We start from the raw sequence: 20,464 nt of genomic DNA, 5'->3' as shown, positions 1-20,464 counted from the left end.
CCCTGAAAACACATGTATGTTACGAAGGGCATCTAATTCACATGACAAAGGAAAACCATGAATAAAGACAACACTTTATATATCCTTTTTATTTATATAAAAACAACATCTTCTTGTCTGCAGGATTGCAAATTCGAAACTTCAAGGGCGAACTTGTAAACAGGGCGAGTTGTCCCGATACCAAATTCACGCATGCGTAATACAAATATCTACAGTTAAAACATCCTGTTACAAGTAAACAAATAACGTTCATGTGGATGAGATGAAATCTAATTATTTACATAAATAAAAGGGTCATATTCACGATAGTGATTGTTTTACAATCATAATTTACAAATTAAATGATTCAGATGCCTAATCATGTGTAAAAATCGGTGTCAGGAATCTTAAGTTGTTTTGAAATTGTAATATACGAAATGAATGCGGCATACAGAGACTCAATGCCAAGGGTCGGTCCCTTAAGTCTTCAGAAGACTTGACGTCTTCTTCCACTAAAAAGTAAATCTTACCTCATTCCAATTTTCCATTATAACCTAAAAATAGAAAATAAAAACTATGTGTAGTTGTCATTGAGTTAAATTGTTAATGCCAGTTTAAAATACATGATCCTTATGGACTTGTGAATTACTGACTTAATATTTTCAGATATGAATCTAATCCAAATACATGAAATACTAGCATCTAAAAGACTATGTCAACTTTTCTGCACAATTTTGTGTCGCTCACCTGGTGAAAATATCGCTTGTTTGCTAACTACATGAACTACGATTCTTATATGCGCATACTGGTTACTTTTTGTGTTGCTGTTCATTTTTGCATTTTACATATTTAACCTTATTCCTATAGGTTTTTAGTTAACAGCCAAAACTGCAAACATGAGTGCATACGCTGAAATTTCTCGCCTACTTTACCATGTTTACTGACCATTTATGTTGATATTCCTAAATATAAAGTTTTACTACAAGTATCACATAAACTTAATATGATCAAATCAAAAATTAGGTCAAGGTTAGATAAACAAAGCCAGAAATACATGTACATCTTACAATCATTCCATACACCAAATATAGCTGATCTTTTGCTAGTAGTATACAAGAAACAGACCAACTCATTTAAATTCTATATTGACCAAAGAACCATGAAAACTAGGTAAAGGACAGATGATCCCTGGCAGAAAGACATGTACACCTTACAATCATTCCATGGATCAAATATAGTTGACCTGGTACTTACAGTATTTAAGAAACAAACTAAACAAGGAAAACTTCATAATGACCAATGAACCATGAACATGAGGTCAAGGTCAGATGACTCCTAGCAGTTGGATACATACACCTTACAATCATTCCATGCACCAAATATAGACCTATTGCTTATTTCTGAGATATGGACTTGACCAAAACACTTAACCTTTTTGTCCACTTATCTGTGAAATGAGGTCAAGGTCAATTGAAATTTGTCCGACAGGCATGAGAACAGAAGTAGTAAGAAAAAACCTGTAAAAATCAATATCCAGGTGCAAAACTGGAAAATCTGAGTAAAAAGATCTTGCCATGCTGATAGTATTATCATTAACACGTTTAACCTATAGCTAGCTCCTATTTTTTTTTAAATAACAGGGAAAAACAGAAAAAAAAGTATCTTTCAGGGGCAATAACTCAAAAACACAGGTTGACATATATTTTTTTCAACATAATAAAATCTTGTCAACTGATCATTTTTGTAATTTACACTTTTAACCTAGCTCCTACATAATTATCAATAACAGCAAAACACTTCAAAAAATTATTTTTCAGGGGCAATAACTCTATAAAACAAGGTGACAGATTTTTCTCCAATTTTTAAGTTACCGTTAGATATATTTTGTTGTGATGTACCTTTTTGAAATTTACACTTTTAACCTAGCTCCTATAGTTTTTATGATAGCAGCCACCAATTGCGCAAAATTCGAAAAAATAGATATTTCAGAGGCAAAAACAAAGTGGAAAGTTTTTACAAATTTTCAAGGTGGACACATCTTGTCATGCTGATAATTTTTAGTTTACAGTTTTAACCTAGCTCCTATAATTTTGAAATAATGGCAAGAAAATGACAAACAAGGGCAATAACTATAAAAGAGATGTGAACGATACCAAAGGGACAGCCAAACTCATAAAGGTGAATTAACAATTTTGATCATGCTGTCTTATTTCAAGATCTAATGTTGGTAAACATCTTTCACATTTAAAGTTTTTTGGTATCTGTCATCATGATCATAGTGTCTGCAAAAACCAAAAATGTTTGCTAAATAATCTTTCAAGGAAAATACCTCCTGTATATATCCTCGTTCAAGCTAACATTTTCAGGAATCTTACTTTGTGGAACATTCTTGCCACTAAAGGTTTATATCTACATGTATCTATCATAGTTTCTGCATCTTTCAACATGTCCAAGGGCAATTACTCCTATAAGGGATCAGTTTACAATTTTGTTCAGTTGACTTATTTGTAGATCTTTTTAAACTTGCTGAACATTTTTGTAGTTGAAATTTCCTTTTATCTTTACAACTTTTCAAGATAAACAAAAACAGAAAACAGAAAATTTAATAACAATCATTATTTCAGGGGCAATAACTCAAAATGGGATTGTCCATTTGGTTTGAAATTTTCATTGCAGATAAATCTTTTACATACTTTTCATTTTTATTTAGGTCACTTTTTGGTCCTGTGTTTTCAGAGAAGGTCTCTGAAAAAGTTTACACTGGAAGAAGGACAGACGACCGACGCAAAGGGATGGCCAAAGCTCACATGGCCTTATAGGCCAGCTGAGCTAAAAACTAAACTCAAAAGCTCGTATATCTGAGTACTTACCTAAATGAGGTATTCTACAAACAGGGTGTGATTTTTTCCATCAAACACAAGACAATCAATTGCACCTCCGCAGACCTAAAAATTTCAAAAGTTTTATTTACCAGCATTAAGACAATATTAAATCTATTAATTTCAAGCCGCTCTAAACTGTCAACAAATAAGCAAGGACATCATGACAATCACATTAAACAATTGATCTGTTTACAATCTGATTATGTGCCTGCCGAGGAACCTGAAGTGTAGTGGTTGTTGTTGGTACATGTAGGTGTATCCCCCACTTTTTTATTGTTGTAATAGGCTGTTGATTTTCTCTTTTGAATTGTTTCACATTTTATCATATCAGTGCTTTTTATAGATTTTTATATTATAATATGGTATGGGTTTTGAGCAATTTTGAAGGCTGTTGGGAGACCTTATTATAATTGTTTATATATTTGTTCTTAGGACTGGGGATAACTGTTTCATCATCATTCATTTGATAACTCTTTTACTAAAGGACATTTGTGAGCACTCTCACATACCCCACGCCCCCACACTGTCACTGGGCAAACAAAATCTCACCCAGTTTCTAATTTTAAAGACTAATAACTCCTACAAAGGTCAACTGATAAAAATTTCTAGAGGATTTGCACATCTACATATTATGTCCTAATTATCTACGAAGTTTCATGAAATTATGTCATGTGGTTTCAGAGGAGTTGCTATGACAAGAACAGACAATTTATTATTTCTGCTATTCAATATATATGTTCATCAAGTGTTGCTGATCATTTTTGCTTGTTTAAGTTTCTATATATCTATTTGAGTTATTTAGATATAAGGCAAAAATGCCAAAAAAAAGTGGTAAAAATCATTATCAAAGGGCAATAACTCCAATAAGAGGTTCTCAGATGATTTCAAGATTTTTCACTTATTTGTACATCTTGTCCTGATGAACACTTTCACTTACATTAATTTACTTTCTATCTATTATATGGTTTTTTTCAGACTTAAGGCAAAAATGCAAAAATGATAAAAATCGTCATTAAGGGGCATTCATTCCAATAAGGAGTTGTCTGACGATTTCGACCATGTAGACTTTGCAAATCATTTTTGGTATATAAAGTTTCTCTCTATCTATTAAAGTTTTTAAGATATCAGGTAAACATGAAAATATCTGTAAAATTCATCATTCTTCGTCATAAACTCCTATAAGCATGACAAGAAATTGTCTGCCAGTTTTGAAGTAATAAATAATATGTAGATCTCATTATTTTCTCCATTCATATCAGTTTTCAAGATAATAGTCCAAACTTACATTTTACCCCTATGTTCTATTTTTAGCCATGTCAGCCATGTTGGTTGGCAGGAGTGGTTCATCAGACTCTCTTTTTTTTAAACTAGATACCCAAATAATGATTGTGGCCAAGTTTGGTCAAATTTGGCCCAGTAGTGTAAGAGAATTTTGTAAAAGTAAATGACCCCAATAGACTTTTAGACCAGGTGAACTAATAAGAAAATATATATATCACAATATATATAACTTAATAATAAATCACTGGATACAAGTCATAAATAAGTATTGTTCTGTCAGCCCCTCCTAAAACACACAATATTGTCAATAAAAAGGGGAAAAAAAGACTTCTCAAGATTTCATAGTATCATTTTTTGATGTGTTGTATTAACATGATTATTTTACCTCATTTTGGAGAAGCAGCAAAATACGATTTCTAAATTCTTTTGTTTTACTGTCCAGTCTGATATACGTACAATATATGCATCACTTAATAATACTTCATCTGTACTTCATCTGTATATATTTTTTCTGGTTAACTGTTGTGAATGTTTCTTTTAAACATATCAATGTTTGTGTGTTATCTCCCTGTTTCAATAAAATAAACTTACAATAAAGGTAAAATGTACAATTATTTCATTCCTCTCTTGTTTACTATTGGTGTTCTGGTAGATTTTCATTCCTCTCTTGTTTACTATTGGTGTTCTGGCATTTTGAATGTAAAAACTATCTGTTGATTAACACTGTTCATGGATCAAATGTCAAATATATATCAATAAGAGATGTTCTAACTGAAAACATAAATGTTTCTATTTTCAGATTGAAATAAATATTTCAAATTTGTCTTTCCTTCATATGAAAATTTATATAACATGTTATATTGTCTGTTGTTGAAGACCATTTTGACATGTTTCTTTGATTGGTTACTGTTTTTTTTTACATATAGGACCATTTTGACATGATTCATTGATTGGTTGCTGTCTCATTGACATATGGGACCATTTTGACATGTTTCACTGATTGGTTACTGTCTCATCACCATATGGAACCATTTTAACATGTTTCATTGATTGGTTACTGTCTCAATGACAAATGGGACCATTTTGACATGTTTCATTGATTGGTTACTGTCTCATCGACATATGGAATCATTTTAACATGTTTCATTGATTGGTTACTGCCTCAATGACATGTTTCATTGATTGGCTACTGTCTCATTGACATGTTTCATTGATTGGTTACTGTCTCTGGCATTGACATATATTTCACATTTTTTTTTTAATTTAGCACAAGTTCAATGATATTGTTCAACCAATCTATATTTTTAGGAATATAATTTTATAATTATTCTTTCGGCTTTTTTGTGTCTTGTTTAATGTTACAGTATTTTGAATGAACAAGAGTGCACACACTGAAATGTCTCGCCTTCTTTACTAATCATTGATATTATTTTGATAGTCCTCAGTATAAAGCTTTAATACAACTGTACATAAAAATTACATTAACCAAGATAACTAAACAAAGACCAATGAACCATGAAAATGAGGTCAAGGTCAGATGAACCATGCCAGGCTTACATGTACAGCTAACAATGCTTCCATAAAACAAATATAGTTGACCTAATACTTATAGTTTAAGAAAAATAGACCAAAACACAAAAACTTAACACTGAGCAATGAACCGTGAAAATAAGGTCAAGGTCAAATAAAACCTGCGCGACTAATATATAGATCATAAAATATTTCCATACACTTGAAATAGTTGACCTATGGCATTGAGTATCAGATAAAAAGACCGAAACTGAAAAACTTAACTTTGACCACTGAACCATGAAAATGAGGTCAAGGTCAGATCACATCTGTCAGCTAGACATGTCATCTTACATTCATTTCATACAACAAATATAGTAGACCTATTGCATAAAATATGAGAAAAACAGACCAAAACACAAAAACTTAACTATAACCACTGAACCATGAAAATGAGGTCAAGGTCAGATGGCACCTGCCAGTTGGACATGTACTCCTTACAGTCCTTCCATCCACGCGTACGGAATATACTAGCCCTATTGCTTATAGTATCTGAGATATGAACTTGACCACCAAAACTAAACCTTGTTCACTGAGCCATGAAATGAGGTCGAGGTCAAGTGAAAACTGTCTGACGGGCATGAGGACCTTGCAAGGTACGCACATACCAAATATAGTAATCCTTATACTTATAATAAGAGAGAATTCAACATTACAAAAAATCTGATTTTTTTTTCAAGTGGTCACTGAACCATAAAAATGAGGTCAAGGACATTGGACATGTGACTGACGGAATCTTCGTAACATGAGGCATCTATATACAAAGTATGAAGCATCCAGGCATTCCACCTTCTAAAATATAAAGCTTTTAAGAAGTGAGCTAACCCTGCCGCCACTGGATCACTATCTCTATGTCAAACTTTCTGCAACAAAAGTTGCAGGCTTGACAAAAAACTTTATGTTTATTATCCTTTTAGAGTTGAGACACTCTTACATTTCTAACAAATTTCAGTAGTAAATAATCCTACATATAGTTTACATATATTTTAATGTACACTAATACCTTAAATATATAGCAACTAGACTGCATAAGGTTCACATTGACTGGATAATCATCTAATTGACTGGACAAGGATCAAATATATATACAAACAATAGATGTTCAATCTGGAAATATAAATGTTTCATTTCAAAAAAAAAAAATAACACTTTATAATTGATTGATTGATTAATGTTTAATGTCACTTTCAACACAATTGGGCTGTTTTTATTGGTGTAGGGAATTGGAGTGCCAGGAGAGAGATCACAAACCTTCAGTAGAAAAACTGATATTCCTAGTCAATTAAGATTGGAGTCGAGAGCTCCAGCCCCATGTAGGAACTGAACTCCCAACCTCAGTGTTGACAGGCTAGTAATACAGTAGGTTGACTACTTAAACCACTCCGCCACCAAGGCCTCAAAATTTTATGAAGGAATCTATTGTTGAATACCATTTTGACCTGTCTCATTGATTGGTTGATGTCTGTTTTATATATAGACCTCCTAGGGTTCTGACTAAGAGTGCTATATAACAGTTTCGTATAAAAAAACTAGGGGTTATCATGGTTATTCCCAGACTTAAAATAACCATGGAGGGAAACCCCCTGTTTATTTACTTAATTGATGAAAAAGTATCATGTTTTTTGTAATTGATTGTAAAAATTATTTAATTAGCTTTCAATTAAAACAGGTTGAATGATTGAAATAATTTTAAAAATTATATTAAATATAGATGTTTTGAGAGGAGACAACACTGTAAACATCCTGTTTTTTTGGCAGTAAAAATTGAAAACTTATTTGCAGCCACTGTAGCTCTTTTCAGAGCAGGCGACCGTACACTGAAACAAGATTTTTTTGAAAGGCAAGGTAAAAACCTATAAATTTCATACAGTTTTGATTATGTAAAATGTGCATATATCATGTCTTCATGGGTGTGCACATGACCTGATTTCAGGTTTTTTATGTTCAAATTAGGCATTTTTTTTCCCCATGTTCTTTGGATCGAATTTTTTTAATATATATTAAAAGTTCACTTTATTTTTATTTCATTAAAACTAAAGAACATTCTGATTCCAGTGATACCTAGTTTTATACAAGTATCTTTATTAATCAGTCCACCACTAAGGGTCACTTATGCATGGTCCCTCAAAATATGACGTCATAGAAAAAAACTGTTGATTGCACCCTTAAAGGGACAAATATTTAATATAGTGATGTTTAAGCATAGAAATGTGTTAATTAGAGAATGGAGTAAAATAATTCTGAAAAATGATGGTACGGCATGTATACATTGAAGCCAGCTGAAGAACGCCTCTGGGAGGTGGAATTTCCTGCTACATTAAAGACCTGTTGGTGACCTTCTGCAGTTGTTTTTTCTATGGTTGGGTTGTTGTCTCTTTGACACATTCCTCATTTCCATTCTCAATTTTATTAATTTAAAAGCATCAGTTTGATATATTAAATTCAAATATAACGTTGTACATAGCAACCAAATATAAGAAAACCAGACTCTGCGAATATTGAAGTTTTTTCATCTTTTTGCGCAGCATGATATTTTTATTCAATCTCTCATATATAACATGAATAGTGTAGATTTTTTCTACTTTGACTGATCAGTGTAACATAAATTTTTATTCATTATATTATATATTTGGTACTTTTAATAGTCAATTTTATTTTATCTGCCAATGACATCAATGATATTTTCTATTAGTACTGCGGCTTCGTGAAAAATTGTGCACATCCTGCTACAAGCATGAAATTTGGCATGGGCCTACTTCAACTATTACGTTTTCAATTCAGATAGGGAGGCATTTGAAAAAAATGTCTCATTTCCGGTAAAATTCAAAATGGCGGACATCATACTTAAATCAGCCCAATATCGAAGGCTAGTATGTGAATAGGTGTTATTATCATGCAACTGTCATAATATTTGCACATGATTTAGTAAAAACCTTTGTTTTTCACTACTTCTGGATTTATTATATACATTAGAAATGATTAGATGTTTTTAAAAACCCTATTTCCGGTAAAATCCAACATGGCGGACATTGTACTAAAATAAGCTCATTTTGTAGGGAGGGTAATTGAAGTGTGTTTTAACGTGTTGCTTCTATCATTACATTGTGCAGGAACCTTTCTTTAGTGCTTCTCATGGATACAATGTATAAGACGTATATCTGTAAAACCCTTACTTCCGGTAACATCCAAAAGGCGGACATAGAAATATCAATTTATTATTTAAATATTTAACTTTTTTCATCATTCTTTATGTTAAAGTCACATCTTCAAATGCCATCAATGTCTCCCACACAGTCTTTTTTTCCTTTTCAAGCAAACAGAAAAACGTATCACAACCGGTAAAGGCATGGATCACAATAAGTGTGTGTGATCACTCATTGCTTAGTGCATTTTAAAGGCCATTGATAGATATTCATGATATGAATCCAAAGTTTTTTGCCTTCCAAAACACAATCCATAGTTCGTCTACCCCTTTGTCACGGAATAGCGAAACAGTAATGAGAGCATTATCAATAACGACTGTTCGAATCATGACTCATTTAAGTTCGTGTTTCACTGCATCAGACACATGCACCATGATTCTTGTGTCAGCCTCTTAAATGCTTTTAATGTGAACTTATATTTTAGTGCTAAACTTGAAACACATCAAGTGGTGGATATTAACACAGAACATCCTGAACACTTGTTGCTACAACTACAATACTCATTCAAGACTTCATTCACTCTTGTTACAGTTTCAAGGTATTTTATTAAAGTATAAAGGACATAATACTCAATCAGCAAACTTGTTAGGAAACACCTTGAAACTGTAACAACAGTGGATGTGGTCTCGGATGCGTACATAGACAAAACTGGTAGTTTGAAGGCTGCTACAAGAAACAAGTGGGGGAAGGAAATACACCGACGAATCCAGGGTCAAAACAAATTCCTCAAAATTTGCAAAATTTTCTGAGATGACGACAATATGAAAGAACTTTTTAATTTTCATTCACAGCAGCTTGCTCAATAAAATTTTGAGGATAAGGTACTGTAGTTGTGACAACAAATGCTCCGGATGTTCAGTGTTATCCACCACTTGATGATGTTTTAAGTTTAGCACCATGTTTACATAAAGAGACTGACACTAGAACCAAAATGGATGTGTCTGATGCGGTGAATCACAAACTTAACTGACCGGGGGGTAGGTACGTGGTCGACCTGATAGAGGGCTACCACAGGTCTCAACCGCAGGGAAGGTACATGGTTGGCCTTTAGCGGGCTACCACAGGTCTAACTCGAACAGTCGATACTGATGTCATTCCTGTTTTGCTATTCCGTGACATAGGGGCAGACAAACTTTGGTTTGCATTTGGAAGTGGGAAAAGCTTTAGATATCTATCCAGGACCTTGCACTAGGCATTGAGAGTTTACACATTTGCTGGAAAAGGAACTGCGTTGGTGACATGGATGAAGATGTGACTTTAACATTTAGAATGATGATTGACTAGCCAACATCACCAAATATGGATTTGATAATGTCCTTGATAAAACGATACATGGTTTTGTTGTAAGATAAAAAAAAACTTATCAGATGGGGTTATAATATTTAACAAAGCAAGAAAATGTGTGTTTTGGAAGAGGAAAGACTTATTGAGGCTATTCCCACGACTTGGTCAAGTCTTTTTCAGCATTTAAGCGTGCAATATACCATTGCGGGTGTGAATGAGGCCTAAATTAAATAATGCGTGTTTGCACTTTACCGACCGACCCTATGAATTCGTTACGAATGAAAATCATTTATTTGTATTTCCCGGCAATATTTTATTTTATTTTATTTCTTCGTTCCTACCGAAAATCTTATATTTGTATTTACCGCTCAAAACTTTTTTACCTGAATCCTCGGGTTTTATCCTCCGTGTATAGGGTTTAGTCCGTTTGGTATCATGTGAGTGTTTGACAAGAACAAGTGCATTTAGAGATTCAAAGCATTGGTTTGAAATCGATGTCGCAAGTTTTGAAATCATGACGTACGTTGCCCTATGTGACTTGAAGAGCAGGGTTCATTAAAAATAAGTTCTTTCAAAACAAAATTATCAACGTGTGTACAAAATATTTGTAAAAGTACATTGTATCCTATGTATGGAGGGCCTTTAGTGATCCATAGATCATGATTATATATGCCTTCGACCAGCATTGATATATTATTTATATCTGACATGAACCAAATGCAATGTAGAGAAGAGAATAATTGGCAGGAAAATCGCCAAGTTTTTCCATACAGACAATTTATAATTGCAATGTAAAATCCTTGACTTTCAAGTCGTGTAGCATTTTTATAGGAAACACCGGCACACAGGAAAATTTAAACATTCGCGGACTGGGTTGAAAATAAAATTAGACAAATACTTAGTTTTAGCTTTTCTAACTGGTTGCAAGATGATGATGTTGCGAAATGGACTGCCTAACAGTGGCTTTATAGTCTAGTCAAATTTTCTTTCTATTTCGCAGACATGTCTTTGGTAATTTAAGTTCAAATTTTGATAAAACAATTTGTTAGTATGTGAATAAAACTTGCTATAGGTTGCACATTGCAAATACAGCTGATTCACAAATTTGCTTTGGAGAGATAAGATAATTAATATTTTTTAAATTTGTGTACTACATTTAAGTTAAAACTCTTAAAAGTTTCAGGCATATAAACATTGAAAATAGGCCATATACATGTAGTCCTATATTTTTCAACAATGATATGCAGTTTTTGTATCTATAAAATAAAATAGTATACCTACCCGCACTACTCATGACTAAAAATGTACCTAGCCAAATTATTTTTTGGGAAAGAAAAAGAAAATATTTTACCTACCTACCTACCCTGTTTCAAAACATAGGGTCGGAAAAGGGCAAACAAACAATATTTTAATTTAGGCCTGATTTGTTAATATTCAGTATTTCAACTTGATGCCTTCACCCTGTCCACATTTGGACAAGTCTATTTCTACGAGATGATGCATCTTACAGACTGATGACAAATAAGGGAAACGAACTTATTGTGTAATTGGTTTTAAATACAAGTTTCGTTCTCCAAAATTATTTGCGCAAACGACATTTCAAGGTCAGTTATAATTGATTTGTCTATTTTTAGAAACGTAAACTGGAAGTTTTATTTTTTCACAACAGAAAGTGTTATCAATTTTGTTAGTGATTAATGCATTTCATTTCATAAAAAAAGAATATTTTAATTATTTTTCAGGGATAATGCATTTGTTAGGGTTGGCTGGAATGAAAAAGCATGAAAAGTCAATTTTATTTTTATTCTGGAAATCGGCAAAATCTGTTGGTGGATCCGTAAACCAACAAATTAAAAAATCCTGGCCTTACAAGACTAAACAGGCCTCTGCAATAACTTTTTTTCAACTTGTGTAGGACAAGTACATACCAAAATTTACTTGTCCAAATGAAATTGTTACTTGTCCAAAAAATTTCTATTAAAAATAACCTTTTTACATTTTTAATTGATTAAGGTGGTATGGGAGTCTAAAATAAAAATGATTTTTGTTCATACTTTGCCAAAACGTAGTATCTATTGATATGTGTTCAAAAATATAATAAAAATGATAGGTCACCGCGCATTTTCTCAAGCTACAGGATGGATTATACAGGAAAAAACACCATTTTGTGATTAGAAACTAAACAAAATGATAGAATTGTTAAATACTTAAGGAAAAGATGGCTTTCAGACAATGTTTTGAGAATATCAAAAGAAAAGAAATGGTCACCGTACATTTTTTCCGGCTAAAATACAAAATAGGAAAATTCCATGTAGAATCCTTCAGAAAATGCACTGTTTTAGAGTTACCTCCCCTTAAAATGCCAATTTAATTAATTTTTTTAAAACAACCAAAAATAATCAACATTTGCAAAAATATTAATATTTATAAGTTATAATCTTATACATGTTATAAATTGGTTCTTTTAAATGAAAATTCACATTAAATATCTGCATTCCTGCATCAAATTTTGCTAGCTAGCTCATCCTCTTACATACAAGGAAAACAAACACACCATTCTGGTGTGCACCGCAGCAATATGAAGTCTTTAACTGCATTTTATCCAGGTTTTATAAAGCTTATTATGGCTTTTCAATTTTCAGAAAGTTGGCGATTTATCACGCCATGTTTACAACATGACGTCATATTTTCGATGTCAAAGCACCTGGCATCGAAGGAATTTTTGTATGGAGGTACCAATGGGGAATACTCATTGTCGTTCTAACCATGTAAAGGTGGTTTAATTTGTTGATTCTGATTAATTTATACGTTTTTATATTTGTTGTCATATTTGGATTTGGAAAGTCAAATAATTTGTTTGATTATACTTGAAATTGTTTTGGATTAAAAAGTACATTTTGTACTTGCATAAATTTCTGTCATGCAGTTTTGTCTGCATATCTATGTCTTGTCAGTGTAAATGTTATATTAGCAATTATTTAGCTTTCTTGCATGGAAAGGAGGGAAATAACAATACTCAAAACTTAAAAGTGGTACCGTAAGACATCTATATATATATGCTATATGGTGCAGCCATGGATTATACTGGAAATTTGTGACGTCCGATTTAGTTTAATCTTGTAAAAGGATTAAAAGTACAGCATGTATTGTACTCTATAATATTTATAATATAATATCATTTTGGTTTTTATTTTAACATTGGTCTTTGGAAATAAACTGAAATATTTCAGTTTGGGGGGATTGTTACGTAGAGGAAGTTAATACTGAATCTTTTCAGTTGCTAAGCAATGTGGCTTTAGCGGTAAATGTAGGTTGCTAAGCAATGTGGCTTTAGCGGTAAATGTAGAAATTGTGGATATAGCGAGGATTTGGATTAAAATGACATTTTTGTCATACATCTGGAATAGGGTTGTCTTGTACGAGTTGTGACTAGAATAAAGATAATAGAAGAACGTACACTCAATATCTTAGCTGTCGTTGAAAGCTGCTTTCGGTGGTGTATACAGAGGCAATTTTGGAAATACCTTAGGTGCTAGATGTGCGAGAATAGGTATATATTTTGCGTATACATTTTTATTGTAAACCTAAATTGGTCCACATGGCTTAGGATATTGTTTGGGGATTACTGGAATACAAGGAATGATTTATTATTGCAGTCCAATTGTTTTATATGACTTTCTAATTTTTGAATATATTTAATAAACAAACAATCAGTTTGTATGGATTTCAGTATAGAAATTTGTGGTTTATATGGTTATAGAAAAACCATGGGCTATATGCTTTCAGTGACCTATAAAATTACATATTGGGGAACCCGATCAAGTGGTGCAGTGCTTGTGTATATAGACTTTTTAAGACTCTTGGTGAGTCCAGATTTTATAAGAAGAATGTGCTTCTTAATTCATTCCAGTGTCTGACAGAATATGGGAGATTAAACTGAAATTGTTTCAGTGCATGGATAGCTAAACACAATGAGGAAACATATTGGATGTTATATTTTCCTTTATGTCGATAAGTTTACTTTAACGTAACTAAACCACATGGAATTAAATGTTGGGAAAAACTTAAATGGACTACTATACAGATTTGGAAGCTCTACTAGACGAATTTAACCTTATTTACCTACCTGACCCCCTCAAAACTTCCCTTTTGTTTCATTTTCATTTGTTTTATTGTCCCCTACAAGAATATATATGGTTTAGGGGTGGGGATCTGGACCGTTTACAAGATAATAGTACATTCTCAAATTGAACAGGGTGGGGGTGACCCCCAGGAACTTCCATTTAATTTCATTTAATTACTTTTATTGTCCCATACAAGAATATATATGGTTACGGGTGGGGATGTTGACCGTTTACAAGTTTTCAAACAAGAGGGGGTGAGGTGACCCCCCCCCCCCCCCCCCCAACGAACTTCCCTTTTATTTCATTTCATATGTTTTATTGTCCCCTACAAGAATATATATGGTTTAGGGGTGGGGACCTGGACAGTTTACAAGATAATAGCACATTCTCAAATTGATTGGGTTGGGGAGGACAGTCTTCACGCTGAACTGCCAAATCTACAGGCCCGCAGCTCAATTTTTGAAAATATTTAGTTAGATTCTGTGGGCCTGTAGGTCTGATTTTTACAGGCCCGAGAGCAATTTTACCAGCCTGGGCTGCCAGGGCTGCCACTCGTCGTGAAGACTGGGAGGACCCCAGGGGACTTCCCTTTAATTTCATTTGATTAGCCATATTGTTCCATTCAAGAATATATGAGGTTTAGGGGTAGGGATGTTGATCGTTTACAAGTTTTCAGGCAAGAGGGGGTGGGGTGACCCCCTAGGGACTTCCCTTTTATTTCATTTCATTTGTTTTATTGTCCCCCACAAGAATATATATGGTTTAAGGGCGGGGATCTAGACCGTTTACAAGATTTCAAACAAGAGGGGGTGGGATGACCCCCTCAAGACTTCCCTTTTATTTCATTTTCATTTGTTTTATTGTCCCCTACAAGAATATATATGGTTTAGGGGTGGGGATCTGGACTGTTTACAAGATAATAGTACATTCTCAAATTGAACAGGGTGGGGTGACCACCAGGAACTTCCATTTAATTTCATTTAATTAGTTTTATTGTCCCATACAAGAATATATATGGTTTAGGGGTGGGGATGTTGACCGTTTACAAGTTTTCAAACAAGAGGGGGTGAGGTGACCCCCCCCCCCCCCCCCCGCGCAGACTTCCTTTTAACTTCATTTGATTTGTTTTATCATCCCATTCAAGAATATATGAGGTTTAGTGGTGGGGATCTGTACCATTTACAAGATAAAAGCATATTCCCAAATTGAAGGGGGTGGGGATGACCCCCAGGGACTCCCCCAATATTTCATGTGATTTGTTTTATTGTCCTATTATCATTTCTGAAGTCTACATGTATCTATCACTTTACAGTTTTCAAGTTATATTCATTTAAAATTTTTAGAAAATAAAATCCCATAGGGTTCTTAGTAAACCCCACCCTTCTTTCTGCCCCCCCCCCCCCCCCCCCCAAAAAAAATATCCCTAAATAGACCCCAATGTACAAACAAAAGATTGATGGCTCACCTAGACATATTAGTCAAACATTCTATGAAAGCCTAAGTTAAACTTTTTTTGGGAGACTTGAAAATACCCTTTGAAATTGCAGTAATATGTTCAACTTGAAAAGCATTTAACACGCATTACCAACATTTATCACTAATAAAAAATGTATACTGTTACCAGGAACATATATATTGTTAGATAAACTGTTCCCAGCTGTAACAATGTATTGGATTTTCACATTAAAATTGGTGTACAAAATATTTTCTGCTCTTTCTTTCTTTTACATTATGTCTTTTGGTTTTCAATTCTAGTGTTTGTATTTATTTTCCATGCATACATGTAGATGTATTTTGTCACCTGTCTGGATTTTTTTAGTAGCCAAATCCGGGATTACCCTTATCCGCTTCCAGAATCGAATCCGATATTGTAATCTCGTGGCAGCCATTTTGGATTCAATGTTGTTTTTGACAGATAGTGAGATACGATTTTACTCGGCGATTTTATGTATAAAGCTAGCGGTTATACAAATCATGCAAATTGAACATCACTGTCATGAATAGTAATGATGAAAATAAGTGTGAGATCGTTTATTAGGAAACTTTGGTAAAAATGTTTGCAAAGTTATTTTTTATATATATTCTTTCAAGGTCCGTCGGGCAAGTGCGTAGCTAGTAACCAAGTAGAAAGTCCGACTGCAAAAGTGGAAGGTCGCAGACCTAGCTAATTTGAACTCCTGCGTCCAAATTATAAAGATACGAAAATTTCGTCTTCTTTTAAATTCAAAATTGCCGCCAACAGCGTGATCAGTTGAACTTATATACGTAGTTGATTACGTATTGACGACAAACAATATTCCTACGACTTTTGCAATTTGGGAAAACTTAACTATTTGTCTTTAGAGATTTTCGGCGATTATATATTTCATACATTTGTTCTTTGACATCTTAGCCAAAAGCTCAGGGGATAATAAACTACATAAGGATTCATAATGTGCTCTACTTCCTATGTGCAACTTCAAAACTTTTGGGAAAATCGACGATCATTTAAGGTTTTTCTGGTCATATTTTTTGTAATCCAGAATGAAAAGTATAAAAAAACTGTCCAATAAGTTACAAATAATATAGTAGCCAGCTAGATGATAACAATGGCACGTATTCCAGCATTTATTGGGTAGCACACAAATCAAGGGTGCTCGCATAAGGCAGCTTAACTGCCTAAAAATGACAAGGACAGTTAAGCGCCTTTTAAGGAGACAAAAACTAATATATTCATAAAAAGGCAGTGGGATTTTTTTTAAATCTAAACAATAGTAGGCTAAGCTAACTTAAAAGATTATAAGAGAAAAAATCTTGTCTGTAGTAGCAAAATTTCACAAATTTAAAGTTGTTTATAAAAAAATATCTCATGAATGATGGTTAATTACGTTAATTGGGCAATCAGTTATACCGCATGGTTCTAATAGGCTATTACCATAGGAAAACACCAGAGACATCCCAAAATAAAATAGGTGCTCCTATCATTGGAGGAACATTGCACAGTTGTGTACACACACATGGCGGCACGGAACACGATCGGAAATCCATTTGAAGATTTCTAAACCTTTCGAAATGAAATGAAAAATATTGTGCGCCACATGGGCGCTTACATTTGTCACTCTATGTGCCATTTCTGGTCGATATGCGCAATAGGCGCAGGACGTACGTCCTAATTCCCGATTACTGGGTCGGACCCACTGACTGTTCTGAAAGGGGGTCCACTCCAGTCATGTGTCAGTGATTCCCTATATAATCAACCAAATATTTCCCACAAAAAGGGGGGGGGCAACCAAATTCTTCCAACAAAAGCCCCCCCCCCCCCCTTCTGGATCCGCTTATATGTCACCATTAAGGGGAGACACTCATATAGATCAGCTATTTGAAAGAACTACATATCACAGGCACTCGTACGAAAGTGGATAGAAAACCCCATTGACAGAAACAAGTGGCGAAGTGCCTGTGCTACATATGACATACACCTTTATATCGCTATTTGTCCTCCATTACTGGATATCACACAGGTTCCCGTAAAATGTTTACGTCATAAAACAAAATATCTGACGCCACAATGGAAAAGTGATTGTTGTATGCGTCAAAAGTTCAAGCGGCCGGGTCAGTCGGGATAAGCGATAAGGTGTATTGACATGATTGACAACCTGAGATTTGCTGGCCGTCTGTGGGACCAATATTTTCAACATGCACGTCTTATTTTAACAATATAAGAACATACTTCCTTGTGTAGTCACAAAACATTGAATACATCTTGTTGTATGTTTGACCAAAACCGTCTGGTATTGTAATTTTTGTCACAAGCCGTCAATCGTAACTGGAAAAATATTTTGACATGAGGCGGGAAACTAATGCACATAATATACAAGCCGTTTCAGGAATTGTTTCCGGAAAATTTTATCACAAGCAACAGATGGCGTACGCAACCCTTTGATAAAAACATTTCTTGTGTTTCTCACGATCTATATGATATTTTAACATAAAATCGTTAAAAAATGTCTCTTCGCACCTAAGTCTTGAAATGAATGCTCTATAGTCTAATATGTTAAACAGCTAATCTTCAAAAATAACAATACAGTAATGCTTCATAGAATATATTTTTTATTTACAAATCGTAATGTAATAATATGATCATATCTGACAAGTCTTTTTGAAAGTATGAATTTTGTGCCTGACATCTGACCAGGCAAATGAAAATGTAGCCTGACCAAAACATTATTTGCAGAAATGAAGATTACATAGAAAAAATGAAGAAAAAAAATGTTTGACATTTATTCGAGAATTGGCAATACTTTATACAAATAAGTTCTGAAGCCGTGGTATGGTTCACAGCGAGACACTGTCTCTCCGCTAGAGACCAAAATGACCAACTGGGATTGCTTTAACACTGTTTTATATTAATATCAGATATGACGCAGAAGTTATAGAAACTATAGGTCACGGCCGTAAGGCCTTCAATGATAAGCATAAAAAACAAAATGCTGCAAAGGGTAAGGTACAGTAATTTACTAAATGAGCTATGTCACAGATTTTGGTAACATTTTGCATACAATTTTGGACTAAAAAATTGAAAAACTGAAAGTAGAAAACGTAATGCATTTGTCTGTTTAATTTTCTTAAATATTACTGAAGTGATTCTCTTCAAAAGAAACCTGCACATTTGTAAAGAAACCACATTAAATAGCAAAACTTTCTTCAATTTGTATAAAAATCAACCAAATCGCTAATCACCAATATATAGATGTTTCTTAAAATTTTTATATTGATGATAATATATATTTCCGTTTTAATGATGTAAAATAAAAACACAGTTCAAAGTTTAAGTTTAAGTTTCAATTTCTATTTCCGTCCTCCTACATTTGTCCATGATAAAATGTTTCCGTTTCTCCGGGAATTAGCTCTTTTCTCATGAATTGATGTCAAACAAATTTTGATAAATAAAAATTTCTCTTGACAATCATGTCAATATACATGTACCAGGTTTTGACAGGGTTTAGACATTGTCTGATCTATAAACTTGACTGAAGCTTCTTTTACGCCTTCCCCGATAGGAGAGACTTCATCAAAATAATTCACTCTGTTCCTGTGTGTATAAATTGCATGATGTGAAATTAATACTTTGAACATGTACTAATAAGTAATGAATAATTGTCTTTATGAATACATATTTTTTTTTTACTTGGTCTTAGTTTAAATTATTAGTTTTTGGAATATTTAATTTCAAAATTGGAAATTCTAACAATCGCATCAATCAAATCTTCCAGTCGTCCTGTCGATCATTGTGATTTTGTATTTAAAAAAATCATCATAATTTTTATTTCATTTTTATAAGGTTTAGAAATCAGTTTTATGCAGATCCTTCCTATGTGAAGTCTTTCTTTAGAAACGTTTGAAAATAGTTCATTTTTATATAAACATCCAATTTTCTTACGGTTTGAAAAGTCCTTTAATTATCTTTCTTGAAAATTGAAAAAAATCAGAACATAGTGAGGGAAATTGATCATATAATTAATCATATTTACCTTTCTGAGCAGTACTTTAGAACAACGCCTTGTTGCCTTAAAAGGCCTCAGTTCGATGAGTAATGAACACAGGAAGAGAAAATATGTAGTGAAAACGAGACAATAATGAAAGCACTGACGTACTGTTAACTCGGAAGACCTCAAATATCTTGGTTGACTTGCCACTCTTCAAGCACAAAGGATTGTACGTGTCTCTATATGCATATTAAGGAGAGGAGGGCTTCAATATAGGTTTTCATTGTTTTAATTTATGATTTTTGTTATTTTAATAAGAATAACAGGGCTAGTGAGATCATAAAAATCATTCAATAAAACGTAAACATTTGATTTTAGTTGCCAGAAATGCAATTTTGTTGTTACTAATACAGGATTGATAAGATTTCATATGGAAATGAAATTCAAAACTCTATGACAAGAAGAATTGATACATTACAGTCGTTTAAACTCATTCTCCATTCAACGGGAACCAGTCTGCACACATAAACCCGTGCTTAAAATCATGTAATGTTTATATTTAAAAAGAAAAGAAGAACTTATTCAAAATAAACAAATCAGAAGTCATTTTTCATTGGCTCTCTTTTTCTCTCTCTCTCTTTACATATAAAATCAAGTTTACACAAAACTTCTATAGC

General features: G+C 33.4%; 1 long non-coding RNA gene across 1 annotated transcript; it reads right to left on the bottom strand.

The window, feature by feature from the left end:
• Positions 1-507: 507 nt before the first annotated feature.
• On the bottom strand, positions 508-19,895 carry LOC134700849 (uncharacterized). The gene is made up of 5 exons (XR_010103974.1): positions 19,833-19,895; positions 6,715-6,818; positions 4,734-4,913; positions 2,850-2,924; positions 508-533 (listed from the first exon to the last, which is right to left on the bottom strand). It is a non-coding gene; the product is annotated as an uncharacterized LOC134700849 (long non-coding RNA).
• Positions 19,896-20,464: the final 569 nt, after the last annotated feature.

This window comes from Mytilus trossulus, unplaced genomic scaffold, assembly GCF_036588685.1.
Source record: "Mytilus trossulus isolate FHL-02 unplaced genomic scaffold, PNRI_Mtr1.1.1.hap1 h1tg000174l___fragment_3__unscaffolded, whole genome shotgun sequence".
Taxonomy (NCBI): Eukaryota; Metazoa; Mollusca; class Bivalvia; order Mytilida; family Mytilidae; genus Mytilus; species Mytilus trossulus.
Note: the sequence above shows the minus strand (reverse complement) of the source record. Positions and strands in the feature narration are given on the sequence as shown.